General features: G+C 44.2%; 1 protein-coding gene and 1 pseudogene across 2 annotated transcripts in view; one reads left to right on the top strand and one right to left on the bottom strand.

The window, feature by feature from the left end:
• The window catches only part of STK10 (serine/threonine kinase 10), a 200,572-nt gene that overhangs the window by 83,489 nt on the left and 91,786 nt on the right, over positions 1 to 25,297 (top strand). The window lies entirely within an intron of this gene.
• LOC143664729 (ATM interactor pseudogene) lies at positions 4,596 to 16,901 on the bottom strand (annotated as a pseudogene).

The raw sequence follows: 25,297 nt of genomic DNA, 5'->3' as shown, positions 1-25,297 counted from the left end.
TTGCACAGATCACCTGATTTTTAGGAACAGAACTGCTGATGTCTGTGTTTCATTTGAGAAAAGGATCCTGATGCGTAAAAGTAAAGGAAAGTTTAGAACCCTCGGTTCAAAGTTTGTCTTTCTCATTTCACAGACTGGAAGTACAGAGCAGAAAAGCCGGGGGCTGAAGGGGGGTGAGACCTTGGCCCTCCCACCCCTGCCCAGAGCTCTGTGCACTGAACCTGACTGCCCACTCCCCCACCCCAGCCCTCCCAGATGGAGGCCTGCCCTCCTCTGCTTGTGTGAGCATCTCCTTGGGAAGCCTCGTAGACAGCAGTGAAGGGACTAATACCACCACCACCTGGCTGTCAGCTTCATATTGCAAAGTCCTCCTTCTCTGCTCTCTACAGGAACCTTGCGGGTTAAGCAGGGGAGGGATAGTGATCACGCTTTTCCAGAGGAAGAAATAGAGGCCCAGAGACAGCAGGTCCCTTACTTGTGGTCACACAGCCAAGGACAATGCAGCGAGAGTACACATTTCCTTTGTCATAATTCATGAAGCTGCTTTTAAGCCTTTTTTTTGCACGGGCAGGCATAGGAATTGAACCCAGGTCTCCAGCATGGCAGGCGAAAACTCTGCCTGCTGAGCCACCGTGGCCCGCCCATTTTAAGCCTTTTAAAGCAGGCTATTCTGCTTTTAAGAAACTACACAAAAATTATATATAGGATCATCAGAGAAAAATGTGCACATAGAGCTTTTTTTTTTAAGATGGAAAAAGATGACAGTTATCCACATTTTCACTACCAGAGATCACTACTGATAACATTTGGAGTATATTTTTCCAGACTTTTCTGTGCCAGCGTTTCTATGGTCAGTGTTGACTAAGGGCTTACTGTGAGTTAGACCCCTTACTACACATTTTACTTGCATTATGATTGTTTGATCTTCATTCTATGAGGTTTGTTGCTTTATCCCATTTGAGAGAAGAAAATTAGAAACACAGAGGCTAGGTAGCTTGCCCCTAGGTCACACAGAAAATGGCAGAGCAGTGCTTTAACTGGATTGTGACTGCCATGAGGATGTTTAACTAGAAACAGAATTTTCGATCCTAAAGTGTCACTTTAGCTGGTACATGCTTGTCCATGCATGCTGCTCTGCCCAAAATTATTGTTCACCCTCCTGTTTTATAGCCACCCCTACAGCATGGGTTTGTTATTTTAGAGGTCCTTAAAGATGCCATCTTCTCATTTTTGAGGATTTGGCTTTGAGACATTGTCAGATCAGGGAAGATGGCACTACAGTTGGTTCCGAAGGAATTTAGTGGATAAAGATGGGATGGAATTTCAAGTAGGAATTCCAGGATGGGCTAAGGTATGAAGGCCTGGAAGGTATGGCATGTTCGGGTACTGGCTAGAGTAGGATTGGAGTAGCACGCATTGTGAAAGATGTGGGCAGTGAATTAGGTGGAGGCCATGTTGCAGAGAGCCTTGATTGCCAAGGTGAAAGTTTACACTTGATCTTTTAAAGCAGAGTCACATTCCCAAGTCATTCTGAGAACATTTGAAGATTTTCCAATAATTGAATAACTGAAGGATAAAATTTTAAATTTATATTAATTAAAAGTAAATGTGGTCCTCCCCCTGTCTACGTGGGACATGACTCCCAGGGGTGTGGACCTTCCTGGCAACATGGGACAGAAATCCTAGAATGAGCTGAGACTCAGCATCAAGGGATTGAGAAAACCTTCTTGACCAAATGGGGGAAGAGCAAAATGAGACAAAATAAAGTGTCAATGGCTGAGAGATTCCAAACAGAGTGGAGAAGTTATGCTAGAGGTTATTCTTACACATTAAATAGTTATCACCTTGTTAGTCAAAATGTAATGGAGAGGCTGGAGGGAACTGCTTGAAAATGTAGAGCTGTGTTCCAGTAGCCATGTTTCTTGGAGATGATTGTATAGTGATGTAGCTTTCACAGTGTGACTGTGTGACTGTGAAAACCTTGTGTCTGATGCTTCTTTTATCTGCCTTATCAATGGACAAGTAAAACATATGGGGAATAAAAATAAATAATAGGGGGAACAAATGTTAAAATAAATTTAGATTGAAATGCTTATGATCAATGAGAGGGAGGGGTGGGGGGTAAGATGTGTATGAATTCTTTTCTGTTTTCTTTTTCTGAATAGATGCAAATATTCTAAGAAATGATCATGATAAATATGCAACTATGTGATGATATTGTGAATTACTGATTATATATGTAGAACGGAATGATCAAAAAGTTAAGAATGTTTGCATTTGGTGTTTTCTGGTATTTAAAAAAAGATTAAAAATTAATAAAACAAAAAAATGTCAGATTGGGAAAGCAAAGTAAATGTGGTACCTCAGTTGTTACCATAAACACATATCAGTGCTCAATAGCCTCATGAGGGTAGCAGCTGCTGGACTGGACAGCGCAAACAGAGCCAGTCTGGACATACAGCCAGGCCCCCAAAATGCAAGAATGCAGAAAGCCCTGGGTGGCTGACCTCATGGATTTTCCTTTCTTTAGAACTGCCCCCCACCTCCCAACCTTGAGCCAGATTTTAGTCTCTGAGAAAGTCTTTCAAGCACTGGGTCTCTTTTCCAGCACATATGAACAAGCACATCAGAGAGTGATATGCTGGTAAATGTTTAAAAGTTAGTGCACTGGGAAGAAGAGCCCTGGTTTCGAGCATTTGCTACTTTCCATCGAGTCAAATTTCCCCACTATGATTGACTTCAAACAATCCACACTATGTCCCTAATGCAAAAGAAAAGGAGGGCAGTAGCACACCATTCTATAGTATTTCTGCTGTCAGATGCAATAGATTTCAGCAACCTCAAGAGCAGATAACAGTAAAATCTGGTAAAATAATTAGGAAAATGATGAGTTTTGAGTTTTTCATATATTTGTTTTTAATATAATTTTTCAAGTTGTCAGACTGATGTAATATTTAATAATGGTTGTATTTAACCACCGGCTCACGAAATTCCTGAAAATGTAATGATCGGCTCCATCACAGCACTAGAGCCAGACCAGAGAAGGGTTGACTAAACTATAGAATGCTACACCTGGATGTCATGCAGCCAGCCCATTCATCTGAAGCATGAGTATGTGGACCAGAGAGGGGCTGGGATTCACCCAAGGTCACACAGCCAATTAGTCTCAAGGCCAGACATGAAAGTATCCTCAAAGACCATGGATGAGAGACCCTACTTGTGTCATGCTCCCCTCTGACAAGCCCTTCTGCGGCTCTCCAGTGCCCTCAGAATAATATTCCAAATCTATCAGCCTGGTACTCAAGACCTTCCTGGTCTGCCATCTGCTGAGACCTTCCCAGCACTCTCATCCCTATTTGTTTTCTCTGCCGGTAATGGTTTAGAGTAATTACCATGCTTGGCATCTCAGATCACTGCTAGACAGGTGTTACTCGAGGGCCTGAGTCCTCGCCCACAGTCTGGTCCTGGACAGATGCTCAAGGGAAGGAATATAGGTGCAGGTGGGTTCCTGGAGGGCGGCCGAGGCTGTTTGGGTCCACCCCTGCCCTGGGGAGCCTGAAGCCAGGGAGTGACCCGCAGCCCACAGAACCTTTCCCCTGACAGAGGTGGTTCTCCTGCTCCAGTTAGTCAACAGGAAGGGGACGGAGAGTGCTCACTTCTCTGCAGGGAGCCATTGGGAAACCCATTGGGAGCGGTTCCCCACTGCTGACCTGCCTCTGCCTGTCCACGGATCCCAGTAAATCCTGAGGACTCGATCTGTTGTCTCTTCACCCCAGAACCTGAGCCCCTTGTCTCTTGGAAGCTTGGGTAACCTTAGGGGATTTGAGCCTGCAGCTCTGACAGACCATTCTTTTTATTCATTTAAGCATGTACCTGTGGATGCCTTCCTTTGTTGCAACCCTTGGCCTAGGACAGGGATACAGAAATAACCAGGGCAGGCAAAGACCCTGACCTCACCGACCTCAAAAACTCATGGGAGAAACAAATATGAAGAAAGCAAATAAAGAAATAAATGAGGGGACTCCAGCAAATAATAATTTTGTGGAAGAAAAACAGTGAAATATGAAAAATTGTGAAATATAATAGATCTTCCTGGTCAGGGGCAGGTGCTTTAGGTAAGATGGACCCAAAACACAAGGCGGTGCCAGTCCTGCAAATATTTGGAGGCAGCAAGAGCCAGGCACAGCGAACAGGAGGTGCAAAGGCCCTGAGGCAGGAGCAGTATAGCCAGTGGAGGACAAACTAAAGCTGCTTTGTCTGGTAATGTCAAAAGGAGAGAGGCAGAGAGTAATATGAAATGAGGCCAGAATGCCCCATGGTCTTGAGCTTCCATTGCCGAGCACCTTTGTGCTGGTCCCTTCTAGGGACAAGAAAATAAGCAGTGAACAGGAGAGACACCATCCCGGCCCTCATGGAGTTTCCATTCTGGTAGGGAGACAGTAAACTCGTGAATGCATAATTTAACTAATGACAATGACTGCGATGGGTTTCAAAATGGGAGGTGTGGCCTGGGCACTGGAGAGCCACCTCTGGTTCTTAGGGAGGAGGGCTTCTCTGAGGAGGTGACGTGTGGGAAGGAGCCAGTCCAAGGAAGCTCAGAGCACATGGCGAGCACGTAGGCCTGAGGCGAGCGGGCACTGACTGCGTTCGCAGGGCCGGGAGGCCAGTGTGGCTGGTTGGGGAGGAGAGGAGGACAATAGGCCTGAGTCGAGAAGGTGGAAGTTTGGATGTTACTGTAGGGGATGGGAAGCAGGGCAGGGTCTGCCCTCTCCCTTGGCCAAGCCCCTTTGATTCTTTCTTTATGCCTCTCTCATGCGTCTGTTCTCCTCTTCCCTGCCCTGGAATGGAAGAACTGGGTCCAGTCCTGGGCCTTGGTATCAATTGGTGCCACATAGAGGCCTCAGAGTCTCTATTTCTTCGTCTCTAAAATGGGGATGATGATGAAAAAACAGCATCATCAGAAGGACTACCTGAGGCCTCTGGGTTGGGTATGACTAGCAGTGTCTGGTGTTGAGTAGGTGATTAGAAAATGCCATGGCTCTTTCTCTTCCTTCCCACTACCCTCTCTGACCTCCCAGAGTCCCTCTCAGCAACCCCTTTCTCCTAGTGACATGGGCAGAATAACGGTCCCTGAAGATATCCACAGCCTAACCCCCAGAACCTGTGAGTATGTCGCCTTCCAGGGCCAGGGGGACTTTGCAGATGTGAGTAAGTTAAGATCTTGAGATGGGGACATTGTGCCAGATTATCTGAGCAGGCCCAGCAAAATCCTAGGGGTCCTTGTGAGAGAAAGGGCAAGAGAGGCAGAGCCAGGGAGAAGATGATGTGACAACAGAAGCAGGGGATGGGGTGATGCAGCCATGAGCCAAGGAATGTGGGTAGCCTCTCAGAGCTGGAAAAAGCAGAAACAGTTTCTCCCATAGAGCCTCCAGAAAGTACTGGCTTTGCCAGCACCCCGACTTTAGCCCAGGGAGGCTGATTTCAGGTGGTAAGGCCATAACTGTGTGTGGTTTTAAACCATGGTGTTTATGGTACTACAGCAGCCCCAGGAAACGAATATCCATGGCTTCTCTGCCTTCCACCCAGTGAACCTTTCCAAGCCTTCTCTGTGATCGTGTCACCCCCAAACAGGAAGAAAAGTGACATCAGGCTGGCTGAAGGCATCAGCTCAGAGCTAGGAACAGCCTGACGTGCACACAGCAGGCTTCGCTGTCCCGGGCCTGCCTTAGACAAGTGGGCACAGGGTTTCCTCTAGTCAGAAAGGTGTTTTTGCAGCAAGTTCATCTGCCCAGGAATCTCCCCACTGACTATCAAACAAAGAACTGACTCCGTCGCTTGGCACCGAAAGCCCTCCTCTAATCTTGGAGCCTTCCTGGACTTTTTCCTCTTGGTATGAACTTCTTGTTCTCACAACTAAATATCGGCAATAACAATGTGCTTTATAAGACACACTTGGCTGGGGCTGCCTGTCCCAGACCTTGTTCGTGGTTCTGCAGCCTTAAATGGTTAATCTGTTTTTAAGGCGGCTCACTTTTCACGCATTAAATACATTTAATTACAAAGAAACCTTTGTGTCACTATCCCTAAATGGAAAGCTGGGATCCACTTGCTGTAAATAGAAATAAATGAAAACTCATCAGTTCTGCTAAATACTGGCTTGATCCTAAATCTTAAATACTGGATTGCCTGTCAAAGGTTTCAGCCTGGGCACTGCTCTTCCCTGATGAAAAGGGAAATTATCACAAATGAGAGGTGCATGCACCCACCCACCCTCCCACACACACACACACCGTCCCCCCACACACACACACCCAACTCATTAGCACATTAGTACCCAACTGGGGCTTGGAGAGATGAGTGAGAATCGAGGAAGACAATCCCTTCCGCCCCTCACCCCTCATTTCAAGGCCTCCCCCAAGGGCCGTGCCGAGTGGACTGTCTTGGATGTGACACGTGGCCTGGCCAGTGGTTGGGGATGGTCCTTTGGCGGGATGAGGCGGGAGGCTGAGAGACGGCAGGTCACTCAGTGGGGGACGGACAGCTTGGACCCACAGCTCACCTTGAGGGAGGTCTTGCCTCCCACCCCCAGCTCACCGCTCAACTCTCACTGTCTATACCTGAGTATTTCTAAAACATTTAGACATGAAGTCCTCTTCTGTTGAAATCTTCATAGAAATTCTTGTGGAAAACAGAAAACAGCAGTTGCCCTAACTTGGAATGGCTGGTCTTCCCCCAAGCCCCACTCCTGCAGTGGCTCCTAGCATAGCAGCTCCACCTTCTGGGTTCAGTTTGGTCTATATCAGGGTTTCTCAGCCTTCGGCACTATTGGCATTTTGACATAATTCTCTGTTGTAGGGATTGGCCTGAACTTTAGAGGATTGTTTAGCAGCATCCCTGGGTTCTCCTGCCTCCCCAACCCCAATTCCTACTACCCTTTCCCAACCAGAAATGTCTCTAGACATTGCCAGATGTCCCCTGGGGATTGGGGGACAGAATCGCCCCCAAGTTGAAAACCATGGGTTTCCCCTGCTCCATTCATGGAGATTTACTTCTTGCTGCTGGGGGTGGGAGGGTGTCCTCCCTACCAGACAGGCTGAGCCATGGGCCTAACAGTGTATGATCCCCTTGGAGCAGAGACTGCAAACTAGTGATCCCAGGCCAGGTGGGGCCCGCAGACGTGTTTTGTTTGGTGTGCATGGTGTTTGGAAAAATTTATTGCTGCCATATTGTCAGAAGATTTTATGTAAAATTCTGGCCTTCCAGCTTTTCTTGGAGAATCTGAGGTTGTCCCTTGGGCGGGGAGGTGATCTCCGGGTAGCCTCTGACTTCACAGCTCACAACAATCCCCAGTACCGAGGCTGAGGGCTCTCATTGGCATGTACCACTGTTTCCCTTATTGTAGAGTTGAGAGGGAAGTGAAATATTGGCCACCCCATGCCTCTGTCAAAACTGAGGGGAGTTGGATCCCAGAGAAGTATATGAGAAGACATTTTTTTCATATGCCCAGCCTGTTTCACCCCTATAAATTAGCCACCCTGACCAGGTGAGCATTTAAACCAGGATTCCTGGATCTTGGGAGTCCAAAAATAGGCTTCTGAGGGATCTGTGAACTTGCAGAAATTGTATGCCAAGTCACGCATGTGTACAGGAGGTGTGCGGTCAGGGTAAGTGGTGGGGACTCAAAATGGTCTTGGAATTTTGCTTTCAACTGTAAAGACTGTTGGTTCAAAATTCCTCTTGCCCTTTACTAACCGTGGAAAACTGGGCATTTGCCACACCTCCTGTGCCTTGGTTTTCTCATCTGTAGAATGAGGATCTGAGCAGTTGTATTTGTAGAAATAAATGAGCTAATACTGGTTAAAAAATAGAAAAGTTTTAGAGCAGGGCTTGGTACATAGACAACCTTCAGTAAATGTCAGCTGTCATATTCATGCCTCCACTTTTCTGTTTTTATTTTTTTTTAGATCAGCGCCATACTTTATAAAACACTCACATTTATACATAAATTTCATGTTTACAAGTACAAAAGGCAAAGAACCGCAAAGAATCTAGACAACTACATTCAGTAGTTAATACTGTTATCCCCGATCCCCATTTTCTAAGTCCAGAAGAAAACTGTAAATGCCGACCTGCACGTGGGCCTCCCTTCTAGAAGGTGGACACCGTGTGTAGTTCTGCACACATCTGGGTTTCCACCGAACTGAACTGAGGTTCCATCATGTTCCAGGCCAAATCAGCCAGAAGGAAATCATCTCTGGTTGTTTGAGTTTCATTGCTGGTGAAAAACAAACTACCCAGTTCCGGAGAAGATGGCGGCTTAGTAAGACGTGCGGATCTTAGTTTCTTCTCCAGGACAGCTACTAGGGGAGTAGAAACGATACAGAACAGCGCCCAAAGCCACAACAGAGATAAAAAAGACAGCGTACCCCATCTTGGAACGGCTGGCTGGCTGAGAGAAGCTGCTCGGGTGAGATCGCCGAGGCGCGCGGGCTTCACCGGGCGGGGCGGCAAGCGGCCAGAGTCACTCCCTTCCCCCTTCCCAGGCCAGCTGGGAGAATTGGAGAGGCGGTCCCCTGAAACCGCGGCGGCTGGCGCCCACACCACGCGCGGCCCCCCGGACCAACTGAGAGAATTGGATCGGAAATCCCCAGGCCGCGGAGAATGGTGATGGGTGGGGGAGGCCCCTTCCAAACCCGTGACTCCCCGGGAACGAGCGCGCTCCCGGGCGGGCCGCTGCCGCTGGCGCCCTCCCGCCACGCTTGTCGCCCGGGCGACTAGGAAATTCAGACGGGCGCTTTCCTGGGCTGCGGCGGCCAGCAACCCTCCCCGCATTCGGACCCCGGGCCGGCTCGAACCCTTCCAAGCCACTTCGGCTAGCGAACCTCCCAGACGGCGAGAGTTTTCCAAAGTTAAAGGTCCCACAGCACCTTTTACTGGTGGGACCCGCAGACAAACGTGTGCCACGAGCGCCACCTACTGCGCAGGATAAGAAAAACAGAAACCAGAGATTTCACAGAAAAATCTTCCAAACTTTTGGATCCAATACCCAGGGAAATCTGTCTAAATGCGCAGACACCAACAGAAGATAACGGATCACGCTCAAATAATTGAAAATATGGCCCAGACAAAGGAACAAACCAATAGTTCAAATGAGATACAGGAGCTGAGACAACTAATGCTGAATATACGAACAGAAATGGAAAACCTCTTTAAAAACGAAATCGATAAATTGAGGGAGGACATGAAGAAGACATGGGCTGAACATAAAGATGAAATAGAAAACTGAAAAATCAAATCACAGAACTTATGGAAGTGAAGGACAAAGTAGAAAAGATAGAAAAAACAATGGATACCTACAATGATAGATTCAAAGAGACAGAAGATAGAATTAGTGATTTGGAGGATGGAACATCTGAATTCCAAAAACAAACAGAAACTATCGGGAAGAGAATGGAAAAATTTGAACAGGGTATCAGGGAACTCAAGGACAATATGAACCGCACAAATATACGTGTTGTGGGTGTCCCAGAAGGAGAAGAGAAGGGAAAAGGAGGAGAAAAACTAATGGAAGAAATTTTCACTGAAAATTTCCCAACTCTTATGAAAGACCTAAAATTACAGATCCAAGAAGTGCAGCGCACCCCAAAGAGATTAGACCCAAATAGGCGTTCTCCAAGACACTTACTAGTTAGAATGTCAGAGGTCAAAGAGAAAGAGAGGATCTTGAAAGCAGCAAGAGAAAAACAATCCATCACATACAAGGGAAACCCAATAAGACTATGTGTAGATTTCTCAGCAGAAACCATGGAGGCTAGAAGACAGTGGGATGATATATTTAAATTACTAAAAGAGAAAAACTGCCAACCAAGACTCCTATATCCAACAAAATTGTCCTTCAAAAATGAGGGAGAAATTAAAACATTCTCAGACAAAAAGTCACTGAGAGAATTTGTGACCAAGAGACCAGCTCTGCAAGAAATACTAAAGGGAGCACTAGAGTCAGAACCGAAAAGACAGAAGAGAGAGGTATGGAGAAGAGTGTAGAAAGAAGGAAAGTCAGATATGATATATATAATACAAAAGGCAAAATGGTAGAGGAAAATATTATCCAAACAATAATAACACTAAATGTTAATGGACTGAATTCCCCAATCAAAAGACATAGAATGGCAGAATGGATTAAAAAACAGGATCCTTCTATATGCTGTCTACAAGAAACACATCTTAGACCCAAAGATAAACATAGGTTGAAAGTGAAAGGTTGGGAAAAGATATTTCATGCAAATAACAACCAGAAAATAGCAGGAGTGGCTATACTAATATCCAACAAGTTAGACTTCAAATGTAAAACAGTTAAAAGAGACAAAGAAGGACACTATATACTAATAAAAGGAACAATTAAACAAGAAGACATAACAATCATAAATATTTACGCACCGAACCAGAATGCCCCAAAATACATGAGGAATACACTGCAAACACTGAGAAAGGAAATAGACACAAATACCATAATAGTTGGAGACTTAAATTCCCCACTCTCATCAATGGACAGAACATCTAGACAGAGGATCAATAAAGAAATAGAGAATCTGAATATTACTATAAAGGAGCTAGACTTAACAGACATTTATAGGACATTAAATCCCACAACAGCAGGATACACCTTTTTCTCAAGTGCTCATGGATCATTCTCAAAGATAGACCATATGCTGGGACACAAAGCAAGTCTTAACAAATTTAAAAAGATTGAAATCATACACAACACTTTCTCGGATCATAAAGGAATGAAGTTGGAAATCAATAATAGGCGGAATGCCAGAAAATTCACAAATACGTGGAGGCTCAACAACACACTCTTAAACAACGAGTGGGTCAAAGAAGAAATTGCAAGAGAAATTAGTAAATACCTCGAGGCAAATGAAAATGAGAACACAACATATCAAAACTTATGGGATGCAGCAAAGGCAGTGCTAAGAGGGAAATTTATTGCCCTAAATGCCTATATCAGAAAAGAAGAGAGGGCAAAAATTCGGGAATTAACTGTCCACTTGGAAGAACTGGAGAAAGAACAGCAAACTAATCCCAAAGCAAGCAAAAGGAAAGAAATAACAAAGATCAGAGCAGAAATAAATGAAATTGAAAACATGAAAACAATAGAGAGAATCAATAAGACCAGAAGTTGGTTCTATGAGAAAATCAATAAGATTGATGGGCCCTTATCAAGATTGACAAAAAGAAGAAGAGAGAGGATGCAGATAAATAAGATCAGAAATGGAAGAGGAGACATAACTACTGACCTCACAGAAATAAAGGAGGTAATAACAGGATACTATGAACAACTTTACGCTAATAAATACAGCAATTTAGATGAAATGGACGGGTTCCTGAAAAGACATGAACAACCAACTTTGACTCAAGAAGACATAGATGACCTCAACAAACCAATCACAAGTAAAGAAATTGAATTAGTCATTCAAAAGCTTCCTAAAAAGAAAAGTCCAGGACCAGATGGCTTCACATGTGAATTCTACCAAACGTTCCAGAAAGAATTAATACCAATTCTCCTCAAACTCTTCAAAAAAATCGAAGTGGAGGGAAAACTACCTAATTCATTCTATGAAGCCAACATCACCCTCATACCAAAACCAGGCAAAGATATTACAAAAAAAGAAAACTACAGACCAATCTCTCTAATGAATATAGATGCAAAAATCCTCAATAAAATTCTAACAAATCGTATCCAACAACACATTAAAAGAATTATACATCATGACCAAGTAGGATTCATCCCAGGTATGCAAGGATGGTTCAACATAAGAAAATCAATTAATGTAATACACCATATCAACAAATCAAAGCAGAAAAATCACATGATCATCTCAATTGATGCAGAGAAGGCATTTGACAAGATTCAACATTCTTTCCTGTTGAAAACACTTCAAAAGATAGGAATACAAGGGAACTTCCTTAAAATGATAGAGGGAATATATGAAAAACCCACAGCTAATATCATCCTCAATGGGGAAAAATTGAAAACTTTCCCCCTAAGATCAGGAACAAGACAAGGATTTCCACTATCACCACTATTATTCAACATTGTGTTGGAGGTTCTAGCCAGAGCAATTAGACAAGAAAAAGAAATACAAGGCATCAAAATTGGAAAGGAAGAAGTAAAACTATCACTGTCTGCAGATGATATGATACTATACGTCGAAAACCCGGAAAAATCCACAACAAAACTACTAGAGCTAATAAATGAGTACAGCAAAGTAGCAGGTTACAAGATCAACATTCAAAAATCTGTAGCATTTCTATACACTAGTAATGAACAAGCTGAGGGGGAAATCAAGAAACGAATCCCATTTACAATTGCAACTAAAAGAATAAAATACCTAGGAATAAATTTAACTAAAGAGACAAAAAACCTATACAAAGAAAACTACAAAAAACTGTTAAAAGAAATCACAGAAGACCAAATAGATGGAAGGGCATACCGTGTTCATGGATTGGAAGACTAAATATAGTTAAGATGTCAATCCTACCTAAATTGATTTACAGATTCAATGCAATACCAATCAAAATCCCTACAACTTATTTTTCAGAAATAGAAAAACCAATAAGCAAATTTATCTGGAAGGGCAGGGTGCCCCGAATTGCTAAAAACATCTTGAGGAAAAAAAACGAAGCTGGAGGTCTTGCACTACCTGACTTTAAGGCATATTATGAAGCCACAGTGGTCAAAAGAGTATGGTATTGGCATAAAGATAGATATATCGACCAATGGAATCGAATAGAGTGCTCAGATATAGACCCTCTCATCTATGGACATTTGATCTTTGATAAGGCAGTCAAGCCAACTCACCTGGGACAGAACAGTCTCTTCAATAAATGGTGCCTAGAGAACTGGATATCCATATGCAAAAGAATGAAAGAAGACCCATCTCTCACACCCTATACAAAAGTTAACTCAAAATGGATCAAAGATCTAAACATTAGGTCTAAGACCATAAAACAGTTAGAGGAAAATGTTGGGAGATATCTTATGGATCTTACAACTGGAGGCGGTTTTATGGACCTTAAACCTAAAGCAAGAACACTGAAGAAGGAAATAAATAAATGGGAGCTCCTCAAAATTAAACACTTTTGTGCATCAAAGAACTTCATCAAGAAAGTAGAAAGACAGCCTACACAATGGGAGACAATATTTGGAAATGATATATCAGATAAAGGTCTAGTATCCAGAATTTATAAAGAGATTGTTCATCTCAACAACAAAAAGACAGCCAACCCAATTACAAAATGGGAAAAAGACTTGAACAGACACCTCTCAGAAGAGGAAATACAAATGGCCAAAAGGCACATGAAGAGATGCTCAATGTCCCTGGCCATTAGAGAAATGCAAATCAAAACCACAATGAGATATCATCTCACACCCACCAGAATGGCCATTATCAACAAAACAGAAAATGACAAGTGCTGGAGAGGATGCGGAGAAAGAGGCACACTTATCCACTGTTGGTGGGAATGTCAAATGGTGCAACCACTGTGGAAGGCAGTTTGGCGGTTCCTCAAAAAGCTGAATATAGAATTGCCATACGACCCAGCAATACCATTGCTGGGTATCTACTCAAAGGACTTAAGGGCAAAGACACAAACGGACATTTGCACACCAATGTTTATAGCAGCGTTATTTACAATTGCAAAGAGATGGAAACAGCCGAAATCTCCATCAACAGAAGAGTGGCTAAACAAACTGTGGTATATACATACGATGGAATACTATGCAGCTTTAAGACAGGATAAACTTATGAAGCATGTAATAACATGGATGGACCTAGAGAACATTATGCTGATTGAGTCTAGCCAAAAACTAAAGGACAAATACTGTATGGTCCCACTGATGTGAACAGACATTCGAGAATAAATTTGGAATATGTCATTGGTAACAGAGTCCAGCAGGAGTTAGAAACAGGGTAAGATAATGGGCAATTGGAGTTGAAGGGATACAGACTGTGCAACAGGACTAGATACAAAAACTCAAAAATGGACAACACAATAATACCTAATTGTAAAGTAATCTTGTTAAAACACTGAATGAAGCTGCATCTGAGCTATAGGTTTTTATTTTGTTTTGTTTTGTTTTGTTTTGACTTTACTATTATTACTTTTATTTTTGTCTCTATATTAACATTCTATATCTTTTTCGGTTATGTTGCTAGTTTTTCTAAACCGATGCAAATGTACTAAGAAATGATGATCATGCATCTATGTGATGATGTTAAGAATTACTGATTGCATATGTAGAATGGTATGATTTCTAAATGTTGGGTTAATTTCTTTTTTTTCCGTTAATTGTAAAAAAAAAAAAAAAAAAGAGAAGGGGTAATTGGAGCTGAAGGGATACAGACTGTACAACGGGACTGGATATAAAAACTCAGAAATGGACAGCACAATACTACCCAATTGTAATGCAATTATGTTAAAACACTGAATGAAGCTGCATGTGAGGTATAGGTTTTTTGTTTTTTTTTTTCTTTCTATTAATGTTTTAATTCTTATTCTGTTGTCTTTATTTCTTTTTCTAAATCGATGCAAATGTACTAAGAAATGATGAATATGCAACTATGTGATGTTATTAAGAATTACTGATTGTACATGTAGAATGGAATGATTTCTAATTGTTTTGTTAATTCTTTTTTTAATTAATAAAAAAAATTTAAAAAATGTAAATGCAAAATAAATGTGAAGGATTTTTATCATTAAAAAAAAAAACAAAAAAAAACTACCCAGGGTTTCAAAACCAGAATTCATGGTCTGTGTTTCTGTTCTGTTTAACAGAACTTTGCTTTCTAGAGCAGGTAGGTTTTTAGTGGAAATCCCTTCTGTTTGGGTTTCTGTGTCAGATGAATCAGTGCTCATGGAAAAGCTGGAGTGTTTCAGTATACTGCCCAGAGGCAGATGAGAACTACCATCTAAAAAGAAGTTTAAGTCTGTCTGTGTCTGTGTATCCAACATTTCAAGGCCCAACAAGTGAGCATTTCCCCTACAACTGTAGGACTGAACAGAGGTATCTGCAAATAAAAAAAGTCTGTTTGGGTCTCTTTGTCCAGGGATTCCAAGACTGGTTCAGTGTTCATATTGCAGAGTTCCCTTTCTTCCATTTGAGTTTAGAGATTGAAGGCTGAAAAGAACTTTTCAATATCAAAATCTATCCCAGGATTCTTGCTTGGGCCAGATGGGAGCTGGGTGTCAGGTCTAGTGTTCGTGTCAGACAAAAGACTGCGGTTATCTAATGTCTGATCTGGCAGGTTCATTGACACAATGTTTTCTAATTCGCTTAATAAATCTGTGGTTTGGGTCTGGTTATCTGTCATGTTTGGTGACGAAACATAGTGTTCTGCACACTGAAGTTTATATTGGTGCAGATTTCTCAGTATCTTGATTGAGTCTTAGGATCATTCTGAGGGAACAAACCATGAGTCATAGTCTCTGCTACCAAACTGTTGCTTATAATATTGCCTATAACATTGTATGATGAATGGATGGTCTCAAAAATGTCTCCACACATTACCGCTTGGCCCATGTGCAGTGGGTCATCTGGGTGACTTTACACTCCCCTGGTTTGAGTATCTCATGAGACACCACCTGACTGGAAGCAAGCATCTTTAAAAGCATTAGTCTAAGCAGCTATAGATGAAGTTACTTTAGAACTGGGTAACAGTGTTTGAGTATGAACACGAATGGGAAGTGAAACTTGAGAACCAAAGGTCAAATCAGTTTGAGAACAAGGCAATACAGAGGAGTCTGGGGAAGCCCACTGTGCAGAAGGCATGAAGTTGGGTGAGGCTTAAGACAGATCTGTCTGCACATTGATGGAAGAAATGCTGTGCTTCTGATACGTGTTCCCTAGTTGTTGGAAAGTAGTAGGTGGACTTTTACTCAAGTTCACCTGAGCACCTGAGCTAGTTGGCTCAGCAGCAATGGCACTCACAATTTTTGAGCGAGGCGGGCTCTCCCTAACAGAGCAAGCCTCTGAATGTAGGCCGAGGACCAGGGTTCCTATGGACAAGAAAAGTCAGTGAATGGTGCCCGTGGCAGAGCCCTGGCGATCAGCCACAGGCTGGGCCACTTTGGGCTTTGGTAAAAGTAAAGTAACTTCTGAGGAGGTGTTGTAAGAGTCTTTTTCTGGCATTAGAGCTCAGGAGTCTTCAGAGGAAGCTACTGGCTTTATTTCTGATGTTTCTTATTCTTGGACGTCTGGTCTATAGGTTGGTTTATTGAGCATCGATTCAGTGGTCTTTTTAACAACTTCTGGTTGTTCACCGAGTTCTCCCTTTTCCTTTTCTCACTAGGTAGAGGGCCCTGCTGAGCAGGGTCTCATGGCCAGCTCAGTTGATGTGTAACTGCAGGGCAGTTCTGCTGGCGTGAGGACAGTCACAGGTACGCCAGAACGTCTTGCCACAATCCTCTCTGCACATCTATTCACATCCCATTCAGGACCATAAGAAAATGCTACATTTATGCTTCTTTTCAGCATACATTTTCACAAAATGATGTTTTACAAGAGAGAATTGAGAAAATGGTCTGTCGGGGCCTCTAGGGCCTCCTTCAGTTGGACAACAGGAGAAATTCAGTACAGTTTTCAAGTCTTTCCTTATAGTTGGACTTACTATGCCATCCTGCAAGCAGGTGCATGCTGAGCGCAGGGCTGTTGGGCAGGTGCGTGCTGAGCGCGGGGCTGTTGGGCAGGTGCGTGCTGAGTGCGGGGCTGTTGGGCAGCTGCTCATGGCACACAGGACGCGGCTGTGCATAGCCTGGGACAGCTCCCTCACCACGGCTACATCACCTCCCGGGCAGGCGGCACCAGAGCTGTGGACCGCGGCCGGCTGCGCCTCAGCCATCCCGGGGGATCCCACAGGCCCGAGGCAGCGTTGGCTCCCCTCATGGCCCCCGGGACGGCTGGGGCACTGAAGCACAGAGCTGCAGGCTCAGCTGCCGCTGCCTCAGAGGCCTCCGTGGCTCCCGCACGGCAGCAGGGCTTTTGTAAACTTCTATCACGGTAACGTATGTATAAAGATATATATAATAAATATATATGGTATATATATATATGTTTGTGTGTATATAAACATAAAATTTGCCATAGTAGTCATTTTAAAATGTAAAATTCAGTGGCGGTAATTACATTCACAACGTGGTGCTGCCGTCACCGCTATCCATTCATTACTAACACTTTTTCATCACCCCAAACAGAAACTCCCTTCCCATTAAGCAGTAACCCCTATTCCTACCACTCTTCTTCTTTCTGTAAGCCTGACATCTACTTCCTGTCTCTATGAATTTGCTCATTTTAGATATTTTATGTAAGTGGAGTCATATAATATGTATCTTTTTGTGTCTGCCTTCTTTCAGCATGATATTCTCAGTGTTCATCCATGTTGTAGCATGTATCAGAAACATCATTCCTTTTTCATGGCTGAATAATATTCCATCGAATGGGCAGACCACATGCTGTTTATCTATTTATCTGTCGATGGACACTTGGGTTGTTTCTACCTTTTAGCTTTGGTGAATAATGCCACTATGAGCATTGGAATACAATATCTTTTTGAGTCTCTGTTTTCAGGTCCTTTGGGTGTGTACCTAGGAATATTGCTGGGTCATATGACAATTCTGTGTTTAACTTCTTGAGTATCCTTTACTTTTGGTTGCTGTGGCCCTCGGCACAGGACCTGGCATCAAATATGTGCACGGTAGATGTGCCGAGGAAGCGAAAGGAGGCAGGGTGATGAGCGCTTACCCCTGGAAGGGCAGACACCTGGCCTTTCAGGGTCTCCAAGGCCCTCTTTGGGGCAGCCCAGTCCGAGAACGCTCTTGCAGACATTCTGATGAAGACGTTGGCTGGGGCTGTGCTCGCCATGAAGGAGTGACCTCAGGCCTGCAGAGTGTGGCTTCTTGTCAGAAAGTGAATATTTTGGAAATAGGAAATGCATGTTCCAGGGTTGCAGAGCAGTACATGGTGGAAGGGGCCCTCTGTCCACATGTGACCTGGTGGTGCTGGCACAAGGCCACATAACTGCCAGGGTTTCCACTGCTTGTCATCTTGGGCCAAGCTGTCAATCCCTGGGCACTGGCAGAGATTGCATAACTACCTTCAAAAAAGCACCAAAAGATAATTAATGGATTTAATTACTATTGCAAAGGACTGTTTAAAGTTAACCTATAGATGCATGACTAAGAAAAGATGCTGAAATAAACAACTCAGAGAAATGATCTTCATTCAGAATGCATTGGGAGGAGATGGGGAAAGATAAAAAGCCAAAACTTCAAAGAGAATGTGACACTCAGAAGTAGCTAACACTGCTATGTGTATCTGGAAAATTGCTCTGTTGGGCAGAAGCACTAAAGTCAGAAGACCTGGTTCTACCCAGATCTGGGACAACTTGCTGTGTGACCCTAGGCAGCCACCTTCCCTTCTCTGGACCTCTGCTTCCTGAACCATAATCATAACGCAAGGAGCTTGGAAGGGCTGATCTCAAGAAGGTCTCACAACCTGAGATGACTCATTTTGTCCTGGGCCATACATCTCTAAACGCCTGAATTCCTGATCTTTGGTCAGCTGGACAGTGTGTGGCAGCCCTCCCAGGCAGCTCAGGGGTCCTGATTTTCCCGGAGCCCCCTGGCATCCCCCAACCCCTGCTCTCCCTCTGGATTGGGCCTAGTCATTGGGATGCAAACATGCATGTTTCCAAAATAGCACTTTGTGAAGCACTTTAAGCTCTGCATGAGCTTCTTGGGCCTTTAAGGGGTGTCGTTGCCATCCCTGTTTCATAGTGGGACACCCAAGTCTCAGGGAGGAAAAGCAGGTGAAGAAGCTCAAGGCTTCTTGGTTTAGTGCAGAGGTGGAGATGAGAGGGAGGAATGAGCAAAGTGATAAGAACAGCTAGTCTTCCCCAAACAGTTACACCTAGAATTGTCATATGGTTCAGTTATCCCCCTCCTAGGTGTATAACCCAAAGGAATTGAAAACCTAGACTCAAACATACTTGTACGCTAGTATTCATAGCAACATTATTCACAATTGCCAAAAGTTGGAAGCAACCCAGATGTTCATCAACAGATGAATGGATAAAATTACATGTGGTTTATACGTACAGTGGAATATTATTCAGCTCCAATACATGCCGCAACATGGATGGACCTCGAAAGCAGTATGCTAAATGAAAGAATCCAGACACAAAAGGACAAATATTATGATTCCAATTATATGAAACACCTAGAATAAGCAAATTCATAGAGCCAGAAAATAAATTAGAAGGTACTGGGAGTTATTGCTTAATGTGTACAGTTTCTTTTGGGGTCATGAAAAAGGGTTAGTAATGGATGTGATGATGGGAACCCCATGTTGGGAAACTAATCAGTGTCAGTACATTATATACTTAACTATGATTAAAATGGAAAATTTTACATTACATTTGTTGTTTTTACCAAATGTAATGTATACATTTGGTAAATACATATTTATATTATGTATGTGTTACCACAAATAATAATAATAATAAAATGCTTCTGTTATCTAATCCAAAAAATAAATTATAAAGAGTATCTAATCTCTGCTGGAAACTTTTTTGGTGCTCAGCCTGTGCTGTAGCCTTTCATGATTTCCTCCCTGAATCCTCACAGCTCTTTAAGACTGAGATGTCATCAGCCCTGTTTTAGAGGCATGAAGACCAAGGGTCAGAGAGGCAGAGTGACTTGTCCCAGGCCTCCCAGCCCAGCTCCTACCCATGTCCGCCTGGCTGCAGAAACTCCTCTGCTCTACTCTGCTCTGTAATGCTCCTCTCTGGGTCCAAGGCCCATGGGCACCATTGGGAAGAGTTAAAAGGACATATAGTCTGTGTGACCCCATTCTCCTTCAGGAGTACATCATCCAGCAGAACATTCTGTGTCAGTACCTGGTGGTGAGGAGCATGTGGCCAGGGGCTGCATCCAGCTCCTTCCCTGGGTGTGGGAGACCTGTCCCCTGACTCTGTGGTGGTCCCTGTCCAGGAGCAGGTAGGCAGTGAAACTGAGGGTGGCAGACTGGGCTGAGCTGGGGTTTTGCCTGGAATCCTGCTTTGGGGATAGAATCTCCTGCCCCCCTCCTCTAGGGTTCCTTTCCCCAGGACAGAGACATCGCCCCAACTCATTCATCTCTGTGTCTGGCACCAGGCCTGGCAGAGCTGGCTTTAGGGAATGGTGGATGGAGAGATGGCCAAAATGGTACAAAATGTCTGTATGGCCCAGACCTGCCTTTGGTTCTTCGCTGGGGCTGAAAGTCCAGTTTGCATCTGACCAGAGTATGCCCAGACCTGTTCCCAACCTTGGTCTTTCCTGGAAGGCAGTGTGTAGTGATGATGGTGAAGACGATGGTGATGATGATGATGGTGAAGACGGTGGTGATGATGATGCTCGTGAAGACAATGGTGATGATGGTGAAGATGATGGTGATGATGATGATGGTGAAGACGATGATGATGATGGTGAAGACGATGGTGATGATGATGATGAAGATGATGATGATGGTGAAGATGATGGTGATGGTGAAGATGATGGTGATGGTGAAGACAATGGTGATGATGGTGATGATGATGATGGTGAAGACAATGGTGATGGTGATGATGATGATGGTGAAGGTAATGATGGTAATGATGATGATGGTGAAGATGATGGTGATGATGATGATGGTGAAGATGGTGATGATGGTGAAGATGATGGTGATGATGATGATGGTGAAGATGGTGGTGATGATAATGATGATGGTGATGATGGTGAAGATGGTGATGATGGTGAAGACAGTGATGATGGTAAAGACATGGTGATGATGATGATGGTGAAGATGATGGTGATGATGATGGTGAAGACGGTGATGATGAAGATGATGGTGAAGACAATGGTGATGATGGTGAAGATGATGGTGATGATGGTGAAGATGATGGTAATGATGATGATGAAGACAGTGATGATGGTGAAGATGGTGATGATGATGGTGAAGACAATGGTGATGATGATGGTGAAGATGATGGTGATGATGATGATAGTGAAGATGATGGTGATGATGATGATGGTGAAGACAGTGCTGATGGTGAGGATGGTGGTAATGATGATGGTGAAGATGATGGTGATGATGATGATGATGGTGAAGACAATGGTGATTATAATGATGGTGAAGATGATGATGGTGAAGATGATGGTGAAGACAGTGCTGATGGTGAGGATGGTGGTAATGATGATGGTGAAGACAGTGCTGATGGTGAAGATGGTGGTAATGATGATGGTGAAGACAATGGTGATGATGATGGTGAAGATGATAGTGATGATGATGATGATGGTGAAGACAATGGTGATTATGATGATGGTGAAGATGATGGTGATGATGATGGTGAAGACAATGGTGATGATGGTGATGATGATGGTGAAGGTAATGATGGTGATGATGATGATGATGGTGAAGACAATGGTGATGATGATGATGATGATGGTGAAGATGATGGTGATCATGATGATGATGACAATGGTGATGATGATGGTGAAGATGATGGTGATGATGGTGGTGATGATGATGGTGGTGATGATGATGATGGTGAAGATGATGGTGATGATGGTGAAGATGATGGTGATGATGATGATGGTGAAGACAATGATGATTGTAAAGACGGTGATGATGACGATGGTGAAGACGATGGTGATGATGGTGAAGACAGTGGTGATGGTGATGATGGTGATGATGATGGTGAAGATGATGGTGATGATGATGATGGTGAAGATGGTGAAGATGATGGTGATGATGATGATGATGGTGAAGAAGATGATGATGATGATGATGACAGTGACTAATATTTGTCAATTCTTACTAGGTGCCAGGTGCCATGCATGTTGTTTTTACACATGTCAACTCATTTAATCTCCCAAGACTCCCACCAGGGTAGAAAATGTTTTCCCCATTTTACAGACAAGGAAGTGGAGCTCAAAGAGATTAAGTGCATGGCCCACAGTCACCCAGTGGCAGTATCTAGACTCAGGTTCAGGGAACTTTGACCCTGAAGCCAGTACTCCAGACCTCTGGGCTAGATGGTACCCCAAACGGTTAGGCCTTCCTTCATTTTAATCACCTCAGTTACAGTTCCCAGATACCGTGTGACTTGGTAGGCGCATGTGATCGGGAGCCACCTCAGTCTCCTCATCTGTGAAATGGGGGGCTAAGTGGACCCCACTCTGGCGATTGTGATGAAGGGACTGTAGAATGTTCTAGACAGACTTAGCAGGGGCTCACTTTATTCATAGTTCTAACCTTTTTGCCTTGGCAGAACTGCCCACACCCCCTTAGGGACCCTGAGGTTATCCTCCCCCTCATGCCCTTAGAGACCCCAAGGTCATCCTCTTCCCCCCCACATATACACTTAGGGATCCCAACATCATCCTCCTTCACTGCCCCCCTACCAACTTAGGGACTCTGGGGTTACCTTACCTCCCATTAAGGGAGCCCAAGATCATCCTCTGTGCTCCCCTCCCTATTTAGGAGTCCCAAGGTCATTCTCCTTGCCCTCCCCCCACTCGGGGACTCCAAGATCACCCTCCCCCTCCTACTTAGGAGCCCTGAGGTCATCCTCTCTGCCCCGCTCCCTTAGCAACCTTAGGACTCTCAAGGAGATGCCAGAATTCCTTCCCCAAGGTTTCTGTGAACGTGGTGGGTGGGGCTGGGGGTGGAGGAACAAGGTCCAGTGTTTCTGGGAGGCCTGGTGGGTGTGGGACTGCCCCACTCAATAACCCTATTGTTTGGCCTGGAGCTCTGAGGTGGAGAGGTCCTGGGATTCCACCTACAGGGACAGGCTGCTGATAAGCTGGGGACGTTTTTGTGTTGACTTTTGTGGGTTTAGGTGGCTGCGTCCATGGGCTTCCTTCTACAGGCCTTGATGAGTGACCGGAAACTTCTGTCTTCTGTACTGAATGTGTTTGGGGCAGGCTGTTGGGAGGGGTCTCCAGCCCGGGCCCTGGAGACAGGGCATCTCAGTGCAGGGAGGTCTGGGGGCTGAAGGCAGAACTGACTCCTCCTTCCACAGGAAGAAACAGGCCCAGGAGGGAAAGGGACTGGCACATGGCCACATAGCCCACTAGTTTTGTTTCTTGACGTCAGATGGACCTAGGTTTGAACCCTGGTTCTGCCAGGGCTTTGTCCAAAGCCATTGGCTTTGGGCAAGCCACTTCCCCACCAAACCTCAGTTTCCCCATCTGTAAGAAAGGGATAAATATTGTATCTGCCTCCTAGGGTTGCTCACAGGACTAAGTGAAGAGATGCTTGTAGAACACTAAGTACAGGGCCAGATATGCAGTAGGTGCTCAGTGATGGCAGCAGCATCTCTATTGTCTCGTTTTGCATAAAAAGGAGACTGGCTTGGGTTTGTCTAGGTTTTGATTTTAGAATCCAGCTGTCACTTTGGGCTATTTTGTCCTCATTTCTGGGTACCCTAAGGCCCCCGAAATGTTTCATTCAGAGTCATTCATTTTTTTGCTTGTTCATTCATTCATTCAACACTTATTGTGTATGGCGGGCTCTGGATCATGGGTGATGGGAATGGACTTTCACTGATATAAACTGCTTATTCAATGATAAAGTGACTTCACTTGCCCTGATCTTAAAATATCAATGCTGGAAATGACATGCTAAAAGCAAGGCGGAAAAAGGGTTAGGCCCACCCCAAAGGAAGACAGTGGTGGATCTGAGCTTTGTCTAGACCTCCTGTTTGTGGCTTATCTCTTTTTTTTTTAATGATAAAGGAATCAGTTTATTGAGAATAATAATGACCATAAATATGTATATTATTGTGCCAGTTTGAAAGGTTTATGTACCCTAGAAAAGCCATGTTTTACGCCTGACCCATCCTGTGGATTCAGTACTCTAGGTTGGAAACTTGATCAGGTCATCTCCACGGAGATGTGACATGCCCAGTTGTGGGAAGGCCAGGGAGGTGAGAGCACCCCTGGTCCAGAGCTTTAGGTGATGAGAGGGTGGTGGTGATGCCTTACCTCCAACCCTGCTCCTTTCTGGTGTGAACGTGCCTCGCTTGTTTCTTCACGGTGACCAGGGATGTGGCAGTGCCGACCTGTTCTTCTCCATGACCCTGCAGCCTGTGGGCTATAAAAGCTGATAGTGTGGGCCTGCAGTAGTATAATTCTCACCTGCCACGCAGGAGACCCGGGTTCAATTCCCGGCCCGTGCACTTTCCAAACAAACAAATAAGCAAACAAACAAAACAAAAAACCAAAGCAAAGCAAAACAAAAATAGCTTATAATGCCTAAACCCTGTGGTGGTCGCAGCCCAGCTCTCAGGTGGGCTGAGGCCTCCCAGCTCCCTATCTCAGGGTGAGCAAGCTCACTTGGTATTTGTGTGCTGACAACTGGGACCCATAGAGGGCTTGAATAAGGAGATAGAGGGGCCCTTTCTCCCACTCACCCTGGGACTCTGTCTCGAGATTTCTGCTGCTTCCTCCTTGAGGCATGAGGAAGGGGGCGGCGAGGGGGATTTTCATCTAGGTCTCTTCCATCAGGGAGAGAACAGAGCTCAGACTTAGCACCCAGAGAGATCCCAATTCAAGTCCTTAATCTCTCTGAGCCTCAATTTCCCCATATATAAAATGGGAATGAACATATCACCTAATGCTGATAACAACTGGTAACATTTATTGAGGATTTATTTACCAGACTCCAGGTAAGATACTATGACCTGCCTGGCATATATTATCCTATTATCCAATAACTCCCAGGACATGGAAGAATTTTTTAGGGTACTGACCTCACAGAGCACTTTTCAAATAATCCATGCAAAGTGATAGGCAAAGGGGCTGGCATGTAGTAAACTCTAATCCATGTTAGCTGTCATGGATGTGGAAACTGAGGCTCACCCTGGTTAACTTATCTGGCTATACCTACCAATTGCCAACATTGTGGGGAGGTTGAGGACGTGGAGTGAGACCAGTAAGTGAAACATCTGTACAAAATAGATTTTCTTCCTGTGTATTACTTTAAAAAGCAGAAATGAGCCTGGCCCCGCAGCACCCTGGTATCAGTGCTCAATCATGAAGGGAGATTTTAAATTTGGGCTCTTTCACTTCCTAAGCAGTATCACAGTAGCCTAAAGCTAGAAACAATCCAAATGTCCATCAATAGATGACTGGATGAACAAAATGTGTTCTATGCATACAAGGAAATGTTATTCAACCATAAAATTTTATGAATGATGTTCTGATATATGTGACCACA

Source organism: Tamandua tetradactyla, chromosome 20, assembly GCF_023851605.1.
Source record: "Tamandua tetradactyla isolate mTamTet1 chromosome 20, mTamTet1.pri, whole genome shotgun sequence".
NCBI classification, from domain to species: domain Eukaryota; kingdom Metazoa; phylum Chordata; class Mammalia; order Pilosa; family Myrmecophagidae; genus Tamandua; species Tamandua tetradactyla.
Note: the sequence above shows the minus strand (reverse complement) of the source record. Positions and strands in the feature narration are given on the sequence as shown.